Consider the following 15178-nt stretch of genomic DNA (forward strand, 5'->3'; position numbering starts at 1 on the left):
TTTTTGTGTTATACTACACTTTAGTATAACACATTTTTTGTGTTATATAATGAAGTTTGCATAACAAAATTCTTTACTTATAAAAAGTGTTATTGTAATAGATATTATAACACATTTTTCGTATTATTTTAATATTTAGATAAGTTTAAATTCTCATTATATATTCATTTATATAACACTAATTTATTCTATTATATTTTTATTTTTATTTATATAATTAAAATTAGCTTTCTAATATATACTAGCATCATCAAATGAACTTGATTTTCAAATAATAAAAAGTAAAAAGCATTCGACATTGTATTAACAATCCACAAATTAGTTTAAAACATTCAACACTGTCATCAAATTATATTATAGCTCAAAGGAGACAAAGACCCGAAAACTTAAACAAATAAATCTTAAATCACATGGTAAAAAACATTATCACATTATCGCATATAAAGTGCATCCTAATGACCAAACATCAGCTCTCTCATCGATATTTGCATTACTTGGACAATCCCACAACTCAGGAGCTCGAAAAGGTGCTGAACAATGCTCAGATGCCCATTCCTACACAGCAAGCAATGAGTCCACCATCAATACAAGTACGAAATATTTAATGAAAGATGAAATCTATGTCCATTCCTCCATTACTTTGGCATATTCTAACAATAGGAACTTTTAAATTGTACAAATTAAAAATTCAAACATTTTGTAATTTGATAAGTTTTTTAAATGAGGCTATCCAAACAGTAACTAAAAATGCAAAAACTTGAAAGAAAACCTCAAAACATGAACACATGTCAAGTCTTCACAAATATGCCATTAATTAAAAAAATTCAATATTTTTTTATCTCTTAAGACTATGAAAAAATAAACTCGGACCTCATACAACCAAAGCATTGGATGAATGTCATTCATAGTAGGGTAACAGATGCATTGCATGTGTGTGTGTATGTTCGACTGGGGGAACAAAAAAAACACCTACAATTGTAGTGCCTCAGAACTAGATTGAATCTGCCTTCTTGCAGGCCGAGCACTGCCAAAATCCATCAATATGGCTAGTTGTGGTTGTCCTTTCCCATGAGTTTTGAGGACATTTTCAGGCTTGACATCATTATGAGCATATGGTGGATCTAAATTGTGCATGTGCTCGAGTCCTGCACAAAGCTGTTAAATAGAATTTCAAGTTCAACTATTTTACTATAAGTACACATCATTGTATCATATAGACGAGGAACTAAAACACAGGTGATAACATAACTCAATTTAAAAAGTCTAAAGAAACATATCTATCTACCTATCGAAATATATGAAGAACATCGGTGGTTGTTAACAAATTTTACAAATTTTAATATAATAGGATGTTAACAAATTTATATCAGTAATGAAATAGTGGGATACTAAGAGCAGTGATCATTATCATTTCCAACTAGTAATTCCCTAACACAGTCAGGAAAAGTATACAAATAGCTATGACTAGCTCTTCAAGTAATTTCCTTTTTTTAAAAAACAAATAAATTTAAGGGTCAGAATATTGAAATGGCAGCTACAACATGTTTAACCACTTGATACCGTGTTCCAGAAAGGAAAAAAAACATAGGATCCATCAGCCCTGTAAAGGCTATGATGAATTTTTATTTGAAAAGGTGATTGATGCAAATCAAACCTCATAATACCAAATTTCTATATCAAACCTAAAAAGGCGAGAACAATTTAAAAGGAAAAAAGAACTCTTCTAGATTTAGCGCCACAGGGAGGAAGAGCACATAGCATCTAAAAGATGGAGCTAAATGCATAGCCTTAATTCATCATATGCCCAATAATATTGAGAATGCTTTCCTCCAGGCCCACCAAAAGCTTCTTGCCAAGAGTCAAGCAAGACCACGATTTTCTCCCTCACTTGCATATCTGCCTGAATGTTACAATCCACATGTTTCAAAAGTTACAACCCATACAAATTCTTAATCAGAGAAAATAATTTAGATGCATAGAGAACTAGAAGAGAACACAATTCTACCAATAAAAGTTTGGAAAACAGTTACTAAACAAAAAGACGGGGAAATAAACGCCTATCCAACTTTGTTTGGCAAAAATAATATCCTTAACAATTAAGACAACTTAAATATGTGGAGAATGAGAATTGCTGATGAACTATACAAAACCAGTATGATAAGGATGTACACTGTAACTGTATATATAAATATATATATATGGGAGTGAGACTGCTAGCAACACTCTTCTTCCTAATCTCTCTCTCTCTCTCTCATTTCTTAGCATGTAGAAAAAAAAAGTTAGTATCCTAATACTAAATTATAATTTTTTGTAATAAGATTCCACATGAACATAGAGCAATGCGAACAATGCTCTTTTTCTCACTATCTTCTACAATTTACACTCCTCTCATTACCTGACAAGAGCAATAAAAAGTTGATGTCTTAATATTAATTTTCATCTTATGGTAATAAGATTTCACATGTCAAGCAATAAGAAGGAATATAAAAGAGGGTGAGAATAGAGTGTTGCTGGTACTTCATTACACACAAACAAAGCACACTCATAAATGAAACTTGAGCCTATGCTTCAATAAATTACCAATTTCCTTGAACGGCCAAACTCAGTGAGGAATGGCCAAATGGAACATCAAAAAGTCTTCCAAATATCCATTTTATCAATATTGCACTTCAAATAAAGGCATCTTTAACAAACATAATAATTATGCAATTTAAACCTAATTGAATATTTACTTCTATAAAATAATAATATTGTCTCAATAAGGCATATAGATCGTGCCTTCCTCTGCTACGAACTCTAACACCCCATAGTGAGAGACCCTCTCTGCAGGGTCATTTCGAAGCTCAAACAACATCGGATAATCTATATGTAGAGATGCTGCAGAATTGTTTTAATGTTAACAACTTGAATTTGATTCAAATGGTAGCTTTAAAAAAAATTGAACGATCTAAAAACACTAACTGAGACGGTCAAGGGCCGAGGGAGGCATTATAACTGAACAATGCAACAGAAACCATATATCAGGAAGGCATAATAACAAAAGCATATAACCATAAAGTGGTAACATAGAACACTTACTTTTATCCCCACTCTCAAGTTGTGGCTGCAAAATAGATTAGAAGAATTTGAATCAGAAAAAAGGATGAACTAGTCTTTACTATAGAAACAAACACAAATACCCAAATTACAAACTGACTAACATAACGTGTCAAGGATTGCACCAAGAATGCACAAGATTTAGAGACAGGTAAATTAAATCAAAATACTTAATTATCATTTTTCTTTAATGGAAAACAAGTATACTATCCTCTCTTTTTTTTTTAGCAAATTACAGGCTAATCATCTATAACTTTCACAGAACTTAGAAGGTAATGTTCTAGATTCTTTGTATCCACAACACCTTACTTTAATGAAGGTTTTGGTAGGCTATTCTAAACACCACATAAATCACAGCTACAATAGACTCTAAACATTGAATAATGCAGGAGGTTGTTGAAATATAAAAACAGAACATCTAACAGTGAAACATTCTAGAAGAAGTCTGAACCGAGTGAGGAGCAAAACTAACCTTATCGATAAAGGATGAAGGGTAACATCGATATGTCTGCTCAAATGAGGTTCCATGATACCCATATCCGTCGAAATGCTGCAAAGTCAATGAAGCAAGTTACATATTAACATCATATACAGGTGCCCTCCCTAAAGTCCAACCCTAATGCACTACCCCAAAAATCGGATAACATGGTAGTTTGAAACCAATTGTTGGTAGAGAATTGTAAAATATAATAGGACAGAAATAATACATCAGTAATAGATATTATTGTAGATTCTCATCTTCCTGTGCTGAAATATGGTGACTAAATCAACCAGCATATTCAATAGAAAAGTTAGGATAACCACCTCATGATTATGTAGTAAAGCTTTAGCTTACCATCTTAATATTGTGTCTAAGGTTTTTGCTGGCTCTCTGCTGCGGATAGTTCGTCTTCCAAAGCTCCCTATATATAGAAAATTTACAGTTACAGAGCACAAGTATTAAAAATAAAGGTTGAAAATTTTAATGAAAGCCCAAGAGCCTAATTAGTCTCACTAGGAGTCCTAATCATGATGCTAACTAATTAGACTCCTTAACTACATATAAAACTATATTGAGTGGTTTTATGAAGTAATGCATTGACTATGTAGTCAGTAGACACAATTTAACCATGTAAGAGAATTTACTAAAAATTATCAGAAACAATATGAATAAAAGCAGTATAAACTCTAGCTAAAAAATTGATTTTTATCAGATTAAATTATGAAAATTCATTAACAAGATATGAATCAAAATGCTGCATTAATAAATGGAAATTCACATAAATATAAGTTCAGAGGCAATAAAATTAACTTCAATTACATATGAGATCAATAACCCAGAAAAAAAAAACCATATTAAGCAATTATGGTGACTAAAATCAAAATTATACTGATACCCAGATGAAACGTTTGTAAGAAAAATTCAAAATCGAAACTTTGAATCAAATTATTGCTTTTCACTCACACAACTAACTACTGTGGCGAATTCCTATCAAAATTAGTTGAGATACTGACATTATGCACCCGTAGACGGTATGTTTTTCCTGTTCAAGACAAAGTTACAATGAGATTGACAGCCTACCTTCATAAATCAATTTAACAATCATAACTAAACCTTACATAGCCAAAAAGAAAAACGAAAAAAGAGGCATACTATTTACTTTTTACCTGGTTCAACATTTACTAGAAGGTTTAGCAGTTTCTTGATGGCTTTGCAGTTTCTCAATGGTTCAACATTTACTAGAAGGTACAGCATCAATATCTCAATGGCTTTACAGTTTCTTTGAAAGTGTTATGCTTCAAAAGCAGGTCAGTAAATGCCACCCTCAAGTTCTTAACCTCTCTATCTAATTCACTTGGTGTCCTTTGCCTGCAAGATCCTAGAAAATGGAGTAGGATCCACCAAAAACTGAGATAAGTCTACAGATCAGTGCTCGAAGTATCATACAAAAATAAAACTGTAAAACCCACATGGCTCTTACCATTTTCTGAAAGTTTTTTCAAGACTACAATATGTATTCCATCTTTTAGATACCACAAATTGTCAACAGCAGCAACTAAATTACTTAAGATGTTCTTAGTATGTTCAGTGTATCAAATCATCCGGGCAATCATATCAGATGACATGGATGAGACATCTATAAAATGCTCCACTTCTGATTGGATATGCAGCCAAAGACAGAACCCATCAGATGAGACAGAGGATGGTTACCAAAGTCGCTGCTAACATACCTGAATTCAAAACTAGTAACAGCGAATGAAAACAGGCATAGGCAGTATGTACATACAAAGGAAGAGAGAATATATATCTCAAACTTACTCGACCCTTAGCCTTTTACTACCACCTTCGCTCTTTATGGGCAAGGATGCTGGATAATTGAAGGAAGGAAGAGAAAAATGAGATGCAATGACAGAGCAGTGTGCAGCATATTTATGACTACAAGACCAAAAAGACAATAAATAAAGTGAACAGACTACTACAAGACCAAAAAGACAGTAAATAAAGAGAACAGACGAATGCAATATATAGGCAATAGAATACTTACCTTATCTCCAGTGCAAGCATTGGATCAATTGGATAGGCTATTGCGTGGAAAGGTTGCCCACTAGGAATAAGAGACATCTAATAGCAAAGATTGAGTGATTTAGAGTGGAACCTGACTGGTAAAGTGGTAATTAGCATCAAATTAAACAACACTTTACCTTTATCTGTCTTCTCAGAATTCCTTCAACTTCAATAAACTTATTTTCACGATCATCCCAGTCACAAACACACTGGAGAGTAGCACAAATGCAAATATCAGATTAGATAAACCAACAGCGAATAGTTATAAAATCCAAACAAAGTTTCACATAGCAACATAAGAGTACAACATAGAAACTATAGGCTAAGTCAATAATGTGTACAAATGTACACCATTGAATTAAAAGTGCATTTTCCAAACAGCAAAAAGGAATGGCCATTTCACCACAAATGAGGCCTTTAATTTTGCAAAAAACATAATGATTAGATCATACTCTGCACACTAATACTGTATATGAGGCTAAACTAGAAGACCTGGAAAAACAATAATCTACAAGGCCCCTACCCATGTGCCATATACATATTCTATATGAAACAAAAGATGCAATGAAACTTCAGTTGCATTCCTGACTTTTAGAGCACTAATAACTTATTATGCTAGGTAACATAAAAGACTTATATAACAGTCAATAGTGAGAAAAAATAAAACCGAATTAAAACATAGTTTAATATGCAAAGTAAAGTTACTTCTCACAATACCTGTAATGTATGTAAAAGGTTACAAGTTGCTTCTGAAAAATCAGGACGTAGAAAAAGTGCTTGCTTATAGTTTTTTATAGCAACTTCAACATGTCCACTGTACATACAAAATCCAGAAATATACTATGTTAAAACATGGAAGAACAAACAGTATGCAATCAGATAAAAAGCTTGCAACCCCTTATAATTATCATTAAACACCTGTCCTTGTAAGCAGAAGCTAGATTAGCATGAGCTTCTGCCATTGAAGGTCGGATATTGATGGCTCGAATATAATCTTGAATGGCTACATTAACTCTCCCAATCTCTTTATATGTGTTCCCTCTATTGACAAGTGCATCAGCCGCCAAAGGATCAATTCGGAGAACTTCATTATACCAAGATACAGCATCTGTGTAATTGCCCTGTAGTTTTTTTTTATATATTATTATATAAGAAACAAACTTTAGTTAATAGAAAAAACTGAATTGTGAAGAGAAGAAGAAATATATTCTTTTAAACAAAAGGAAATAGAATAATACAAAATGAAACCGGAAAGCAAAACAGACTAAACACCAACCATATAACCAAAACGTTCGTTGTAACCATATAACTTAAAATTACCAATGCCATCTTCTCTTAGTTGGAAAAGGCAGAGCAAGAAACAAAACAAATCAAGGTGACCTTTCTATAGATGATAACCTTTCTCCATTTGGAAAGAAAAAAAATATTGTACAATTAAGTATTTTCCCAAAACAAATATAAGCAAGCATTACAGACATGATAAAAAGATATGATTACCTGTTGTTTATATATAATTGCTAAATTGTTGAAAGGAGCAGAAAGTCTTGTTGTCACAGACAATGTTGCCTTATAACATGAGGCTGCAGCACCCATCATGTTCCTATATGACCAGAGAAAAAATATTTAGGCTAGGTGCATATGAGATATTAATCTGACATCATACACTATATCAATCTAAAAGACTTGACATGATTAACACATTAATACATACCATTCCATGTATATGTTCCCAAGGTTAGTAAGAGCTTGTGGATGGCTAGGTTGCAGTGTAAGACATTGCTTCGGGGAGAAAATGAAAACTACAGTAAGTAAAACTGAAATTCCCCAACAAAAACATATAAATAAATCGGGCAAAATTTACGGATATTGTGAACCTACACGATAGCATTGCACTGCTTCATCAGCTTTTCCAGCATCCTTCAACGCATTGCCCTTAAGAGGGGGAAAACACCATGATGTTTAGTGGGTGAGGGAAAAAAATGAAATATTATTCATATCATCAATTGATTAACAAACAATCTAGCACAACTAAGATACGAAAGAGAACCAACCAAATTGTTAAATGCCTCCAAGAATCCAGAATCAAATGCAATTGCTCACTTATAATTGAAAATTGTCATTTCTAGGTTGCCTTGCTCATAATAAATACTTGCCAAATTGCCTGCAAAAAAAAATTTTGATTTGTATTTATAATCAGACTAGAGTTGAAGGTATCTTACACAGAAGATTGTCATTGTACCATCTGTATGCCACTGAAGAAATTAAGATCCATAGATCAGTCAAGTTGGAAATGAACAGGTAGATATACTAGAGGGATTTTTAATTTTTGTTTTTGCAAGACATACTGGAGTAAATTTCAATAAGCTCTTCAGAAACTAATTGATCCTTTTATGTACATGCATACTACTTATCCAACAAGGGAAAAAGAAATCAGCCACAAGTAAAATATATATATGCATATTTCCCCTAGAACAAATTGGACGCCATACTTGAAAATATCCACATTTTAAGATCCTTCAGCCACATAAAATGAAAAGGAAAGCTAGCACAATTGAAAGGTAGTCACTAAGTGTACTGCATACAAATGGATAGTCTCACCATAGGCCATGGCAAAATCTGGTCGCACTTGAAGAGCACGCTGGAAGCATACTATTGCCTCTTGACGCATTCCTAGAGCCTGAAAAAAGCAGAAACAAGTACTAAATTTCTTCTTCAGATATAATGCCTGGCACTTTTATATACCCCATCTTCACATAATCTACAACAGCTCACCTTGTAAACATTTCCAAGGTTTAGATAGGCATCGGAAAATGTTGGTTTAAGCTTTACAGCTTCCTGAAAAAGGCAATTAGTCAAAATTAGATTATAGAAAACATCCATTAAAGATTTACAAAATTAGATTTTGTAATCAATCACAAGATACTTAAGAAAATTACAGCATATGGAATTACTTTTACAGAAAACTACAGCATACTTCAGATAAAGTTCTGGGCAGCAACTTGGATCTACAAAGCTAATGGTTTTGAGTGACTCTCTATTCTAGATTTAAGTAAAGAGTGGGCCAATTTTTTTTCATAATGTTGCTGTTTTCTTTTTATTGTATTAATGTATATCTTTCGGCTGATTTCAGATTCATGTTCTCATTTCTATAAGATTAGCATGTTCACTTTACTTTTGTATTCCATTGATTAATACAAAGTTTCATTTATATTCGAAAATATATATTATAAAGGGCTCCACCTTTATAACTTAGTCATGCAAGTCAATGCAATTTTGTAACAAGAATATTCAACTGTAAACACCTACACCCCTTCGCTCATTAAGACATGCACAAGCAAAGTATCCAGGTAAAGACCTTGTAATATTTAAGAGCTTTGTTAAGATCACCAGCCTCCATAAAAAGGCCAGCAAGATTGGACCATGCAATTGCAAAATTTGGCTGTATATGAAGAGCCTCAACATAGCAACTGTAAGCCTACAACAAAAACATTAGAGAAGTCAAAGACCTGAAAACATACATTACAACCTTGACCATTCAGGAAAGCATCTTAAGGTGTTCCATACAAAATTGAACAATAATGAGCGTGAGAACAAACCAACATGCAAGAACTACAAAGAAAATCACAACTCAAAGTCTTTTCAAACTTATGTGAGTCAATAAATTTAACCAACTACACATATTGTGAATCATCTATCTCTATTGGCATCATAACACTTTGTAATACTAATTTTTGGCATCTTGTAGTTGTAACCATGTACACCTAATATCAGGCATATCAAGAAAGAAAAAAAGGACCATAGATTCCTCACCTCTTGAACTAATACTTGAGCTTTCATCAAATTCCCAAGATTACTGTGTGCATCAACCTGTAACATTAAGAAGAAATGTTACGTTCTATTCAAAGATTTTGTTAAATCATTGAATATACAAGTGTCAAGAGTCAGAAAAAAATTCTACCAAATGTGGATTTAGTGCAAGAGCCTGGCGATAACATTGAGCTGCCTCGTTAAACTGCCCTTTACGCATATATGCACTTGCTAAATTTTACCATGCATCAGCAAAATTTGGTCGGAGCTGCAAAATAAAACAATCAGTATAATATGGAAAAAAATAATTCAAAGAAAGAATATATATTTTTGCTCTTGATGATCATTCCCCCATGAAAAAACAAATTTGGCTCCGCCACTGGGTGTAAGATTCCTAGTACTAGGTCTAGGACTGATATTAGCTAATATAACAACCAAAACCTTCCCATCAAATTGGAAAAAATTTACGGATATTGTACAGACTAATGCAATATACGGATATTCCCCAACAAAATTTACGGATAAATTGGTCGTTGCTGAACCGGCCGGAGCTAGCTGGTCTCGCGCAAGGAAGAAGAAGGCTTGGCCGCACACAGGGAAGAGGAGAAGAAGAGCTGGCCTCCGGTGTCGTCGTTCGCCTCTGGTGTCATGTGAGGGCTTGGGCCCGCATGGTCGAAGCTTCGACGGCCTCTGAAGATCCGTAGCTGGTGCGTGTAGGGGAAGGTAGCGGTCGATCTCCACAAAGACAAAGGTGAGAGAGAAAGAGTGAAGGAGAGAGGTCTGGTGGGAGAAAGAGATCCGAGAGAGAGAAGAGAGAATGATGAGGAAAAAGGAGAAGGAATTGAAGGAAAGGAATTGGGTCTCACGGGTCTCACAAATTTTCAGGTCTCACAAATTTTCAGGTCTCACAAATGAAAAAAAAAATGCTAAGTGGCGGGATGGTGTAATTATTACCGACCTTTTTTCATAAAGTGGTCCCAATATAGTACTCTAGCATAATACTTTTTTATTAGTATTATATTCATGTGTTATGGAAAGGGGTATTTGGTGTAGTGTTTGCTAAGGCATCAACATTGGCGTTCTGCTCCCGAGGGATCTGTTCGACTAGGCTATACTCAAATGCAGACAGCTCTTTCTTTACCTTGGCCAGGTAGGCCGCCATCTTGGTTCCCCGCACCTGGTCTTCCCCTGATACATGGTTTACCACGAGCTGGGAATCGCTATAGCACTGGATGGCCCTGGCTTTCAGCTCCCGGGCCACCCTTAGCCTAGCCAATAAAGCTTCGTACTCGGCCTCATTGTTGGACGCTTCAAATCTGAATCATAACGCGGAGTGGAAATGATGTCCCTCTGGGGATATCAAAATGATTCCAGCTCCGGACCCGTTCTCATTAGACGAACCGTCCACAAAGACTTTCCACAAGACCTACACTGGTTCTTCCATCAGTTCCTCTTGGAATCCAGTGCACTCTGCCATGAAATCAGCCAGAGCTTGGCTTTTGATCGCAGTTCGTGGTACGTATAGTATCTCGAATTGGCTGAGCTCGATAGCCCATTTCAAAAGATGACCCGATGCCTCAGGTTTCTACAGTACCTGCCTTAAAGGTTGATCGGTTATGACGTGGATTGAATGGGACTGGAAATACGACAGAACACCATTTTTTCCATCAATGGATACCAAGATTCGGCTCCAAGGAGCCTTTTGCTAATGTAATAGACTGGCTTCTGAGACCGGTCATCTTCCCGGACCAACACGGCGCTAGCCGCATCTTCCGTGACAGTTAGGTAAAGAAAAAGAGGCCCTCCTGCTGTTGGTTTAGACAACACGGGCGGCTCAGCTAAATGTGCTTTTAGGTCGAGGAAGGCATGCTCGCACTCATCGGTCCACTCGAACTTTTTATTTCCCCGGAGCAGGTTATAGAATGGAAAACACTTATCGGTTGATTTGGAAATGAACCGATTAAGGGCTGCCACCCTTCCTGTCAGACTTTAGACATCTTTTCGCGACTGGGATGATGGCACTTCGAGTAGGGATATGATTTTATCGAGGTTCGCCCTCTATTCCTCTGGTGTTGACAATGAAACCCAGAAATTAAACTGACGCAACCCCGAAGGTACATTTTTGGGGATACAGCCTCATACCATACTTCCTCAAGATCTTAAAACATTCCTTCAGATCGGGAACATGGTTATCGGCAATTTTTGACTTGACCAACATGTCGTCAACACACACTTCCATGTTTTTCCCGATTTGATTAGCGAACATTCTATTGACAAATCTCTGATATGTAGCTCCCGCATTCTTCAGCCCAAAGGGCATGACCTTGTAACAATAAACATTGGTCGGGGTCATGAAGCTAGTATGTTCCTGGTCCGCAGGATTCATATCAATCTAGTTATAACCCAAGTATGCATCCATGAAAGACATGAGCTCGTGCCCCGCAGTGGCATCCACCAATTGGTCAATTATCGGCAAGGGGAAGCAATCTTTGGGGCATGCTTTATCTAGATCAGAAAAGTCGATGCAGGTCCGCCACTTCCCGTTGGGCTTCGGGACCAAAACAGGATTGGCGACCCAGATCGGGTATTTTTCCTCGCGAATAAAGCCCATTTTAAAAGTCGAGCTACTTCTTCTTCTAGGGCCTCAGCTCGGGTTGTGCCCAGGCGCCTCTGTTTCTGGGACTTCGCAGGCATGTTTTTGTCCAAGTTAAGGGTATGCATGATGACGCTTGGGCTAATTCCTATCATGTCTTCATGAGACCAGGAGAATATGTCTAGATTTTCTTGTAAAAATTTCACCAGCTCCGCCTTTCTCTCATTACTAAGGTTTTTCCTGAGCCTAACCACCCTCGAAAGGTCTCTAGGATCGATGTTCACCTCTTCGAGCTCTTCGATGGCCTGGAGCTCGGATCTGTCTTCGCCTATTCTTGGGTCGATATCATCACTCAAGGTGGTACCTACGCCATCGGCTTTCTGAGGTTTTTCTATCCCAGGATCAGATCTTACTTCCTGAGATTCCTCGTTTCTTCCTTGAATGATCATCGCCCGAGTTGTGATTTTCCCTTCATGGAAATGCTATAGCATTCCCTGGCAGCGAGCTGTTCACCTCGGACCGTACATACCCCCGTAGAGGAGGGGAATTTGACTGCGAGGTGGCGGATAAAAGTTATGGCTTCAAATGCCATCAACGTAGGCCGACCCAGAATTGCATTGTACGCGGGGGGACAGTCGATAACCATGAACTCAAGGAGTTTGGAGACAGTTTGGGGTCCCTCTCCCAAGGTTACTACTAACTCGATCGTTCCTATCGCTACCGACCATTCGCTGGAAAACCCATACAACATCATGGAGGCCTTCAGCTCGGCTACAAACAACCCCATTTTCTCTAGCGTGGACCGGAATAGCAGGTTCACCGAACTCCCATTATCAACTAGTATCCTCCTAACTCTCTGATTGGTGAGCTGGGCAGTTATGACTAGAGGATCGTTATGTGGGAACTGGACATGACTAGCGTCCTCTTCAGTAAAACTGATTGGTTACCTCTCCAATCGCTGTTGTTTGGGTAGATGCTGCTCCGGGATAAACTCAACTTCGTTATGGGACCTCAGCTCATTGACGTATCTCTTCTGGGCACCTCTGCTCGTGCCTGCCAGATGAGGGCCTCTGGAGATGGTGGTTATCTATCCTCCTATTATAGGAGGAGGGGTATCCTGATTTACCTGGGCCCCGGGCTGATTTATTGGAGCTTCCGGGGCTTGCTGACTGGTAAGGACTCGATTCCGTGCATACTGAGCCAAAGATCCGACCCTTATGAGTGTCTTGATCTCGTCCTTCAAATGCCTACAATCATCTGTGTTGTGCCCGATGTCGTTGTGGAATCGACAGAATTTAGAAGGGTCTCTCTTGGCCTTCTGATTTTTCAAGGGCTCTGGCTTTTTCCAGGGAAGGCGAGGAGAATTTGCTAGGAAAATATGCTCCCTAGTGTTTGTGAGCTCGGTATAAACCGCGTAGACTGGCTTGAACTTTTCCATGGGCTTGTTCTTCTTTGAACCGTGCTGGTCGCCCTCGTCGTTCCCCTTTTTCTTGCCTCCACCCCCTTAGTTATTCTGGGCAACAGTCTGAGTCATTTTCACGATGTCCGTTTCCGCTCCAACGGGCTGGTGGAAGGGCTGTTGCTTCACGTTCGCCAGGGTGTCCGCTTTGACGCGAGCCGCTTGAGAGGCTCGGGATGCCCTCTTGAAATAGGCAGAGAAATTCTTCCACGAGCTGATCGACTGTTTCTTACACTGCTTGAACCACTGCCTAGCTGGCCCGATCAAAGTCAAAGGGAATATCAAGCATCTTAGCTCGGGGCCGATATTATGGGCCATCATTAGGGTAATGAACATCCCCAAGTGATCCGACGGGTCCCTGCCCCCATCAAATTTGGATAGATGGGGCATCCGGAAACCCAGCGGGTATGTCGTGGCTGTTATGTTGGGGGCAAAATCCTCGAGCTTGTCTCCCGAGTCATACTCGTCTTTGCCCTTTTAAGACAAGAGTTTCTTCATTAGCTCCTCCATCTGAGCTAACCTTTCAAGGGTCTGGTCCTTGATCCCCTGGTTGTTCTGGGGCTGTTCGACAACTCCCGTTCCATTGTACGCGTTAGGCGGGTTATTGTCCCTCCAAGCTTGAGCTTGGTTTGGTGGGACATTCCCATTGTCACGTATTTCGGAAGGACCATCCTCTCGGCGAGTATGACTTTCATTTCTGGTTGGATCCCCCCTCTGCGAGTTGAGGCGATCTCGAAGGTCGGTCCTCGAGGCGGCCCGAGGGCTTTGCGCCAAACTTAGATGATTGCGCAGGTCTCCACTGGATCTGCCACTTCGGTGGCTCTCGATCCAATAGCTTACATTGGAAAAGCTTAGAGCCTGCTGTCGGGGGTGAGGATCTGAGACATTTTCGCGCGCTCGGGGCCATGTGTAGGAACGGCAGGAGGAGGATTCCTTCTACTGCTCCCGTGCACAGGAATATCTCAAGCAGGAAGAGGAGGGGATGGGTATCTTATCGGTGAAGGGGGATGCCTAACTGGTGAAGTGATCCTAGTCCCGTCTAGCCGGATCAAACTGACTCGCGGTCGTTCTATCCTACCGCCTCCAGCTTCCTGCGCCCGGCGATCTGACCGTGGCACGGGAGGGCTGGCTGAAGCAGGATGTCTGCGCGAGCTTTCCCCGGACCTCCTCCGCGAGCTGTCACGAGCCCTTCTGGGGGCGTTCGACGGTGGAGCCGAACTTGGAGTTGAAGTTCTGACTGATCGATTGACTTGCTGATTGGCCCTGGGAAACTCCTCAAACATAGTTTCCTGGTTATGGTGCGACATGGGTGCGGAACTCGGGGTTGAGGTTCTAACCGACCGACTGAGTCTGGGCCGACTATCCCTGCGGGACTTGTGAGTCCTGCTTTGCCTCTTTCCGACGTTAACGTCGGTTGCAAGAGGGGGTAGTCGGGCCAAGACCTCCTCGATTTTCTTATTCGCTTTGGATAGATGACTCCTCAACTGCATGTTCTCCATTTCTATCGCCGTCAGGTAACACGGGTTCAGATTTGCCAGTAGGGGCACCGAACTTCCGATGTCGTCATGGCCCATCCGCTGCTTTCCCGATCGCTGCTGGACCTCTGGGTTTGGTTCGTTGGATATAGCGGCATGGTGAGCCTCCTACCCACCATGTTGATCCGCTTCGTTACCATGCC

General features: G+C 38.9%; 1 long non-coding RNA gene and 1 pseudogene across 1 annotated transcript; both read right to left on the bottom strand.

Moving 5' to 3' along the window:
• Positions 1 to 2762: 2762 nt before the first annotated feature.
• On the bottom strand, positions 2763 to 3691 carry LOC133816296 (uncharacterized). Its single transcript, XR_009885138.1, has 3 exons — positions 3569 to 3691; positions 3079 to 3103; positions 2763 to 2877 (listed from the first exon to the last, which is right to left on the bottom strand). It is a non-coding gene; the product is annotated as an uncharacterized LOC133816296 (long non-coding RNA).
• A 1522-nt stretch (positions 3692 to 5213) lies between these two features.
• On the bottom strand, positions 5214 to 9574 carry LOC133814716 (probable UDP-N-acetylglucosamine--peptide N-acetylglucosaminyltransferase SEC; annotated as a pseudogene).
• Positions 9575 to 15178: the final 5604 nt, after the last annotated feature.

Source organism: Humulus lupulus, chromosome 2 (genome assembly GCF_963169125.1).
Source record: "Humulus lupulus chromosome 2, drHumLupu1.1, whole genome shotgun sequence".
Lineage (NCBI taxonomy): Eukaryota > Viridiplantae > Streptophyta > Magnoliopsida > Rosales > Cannabaceae > Humulus > Humulus lupulus.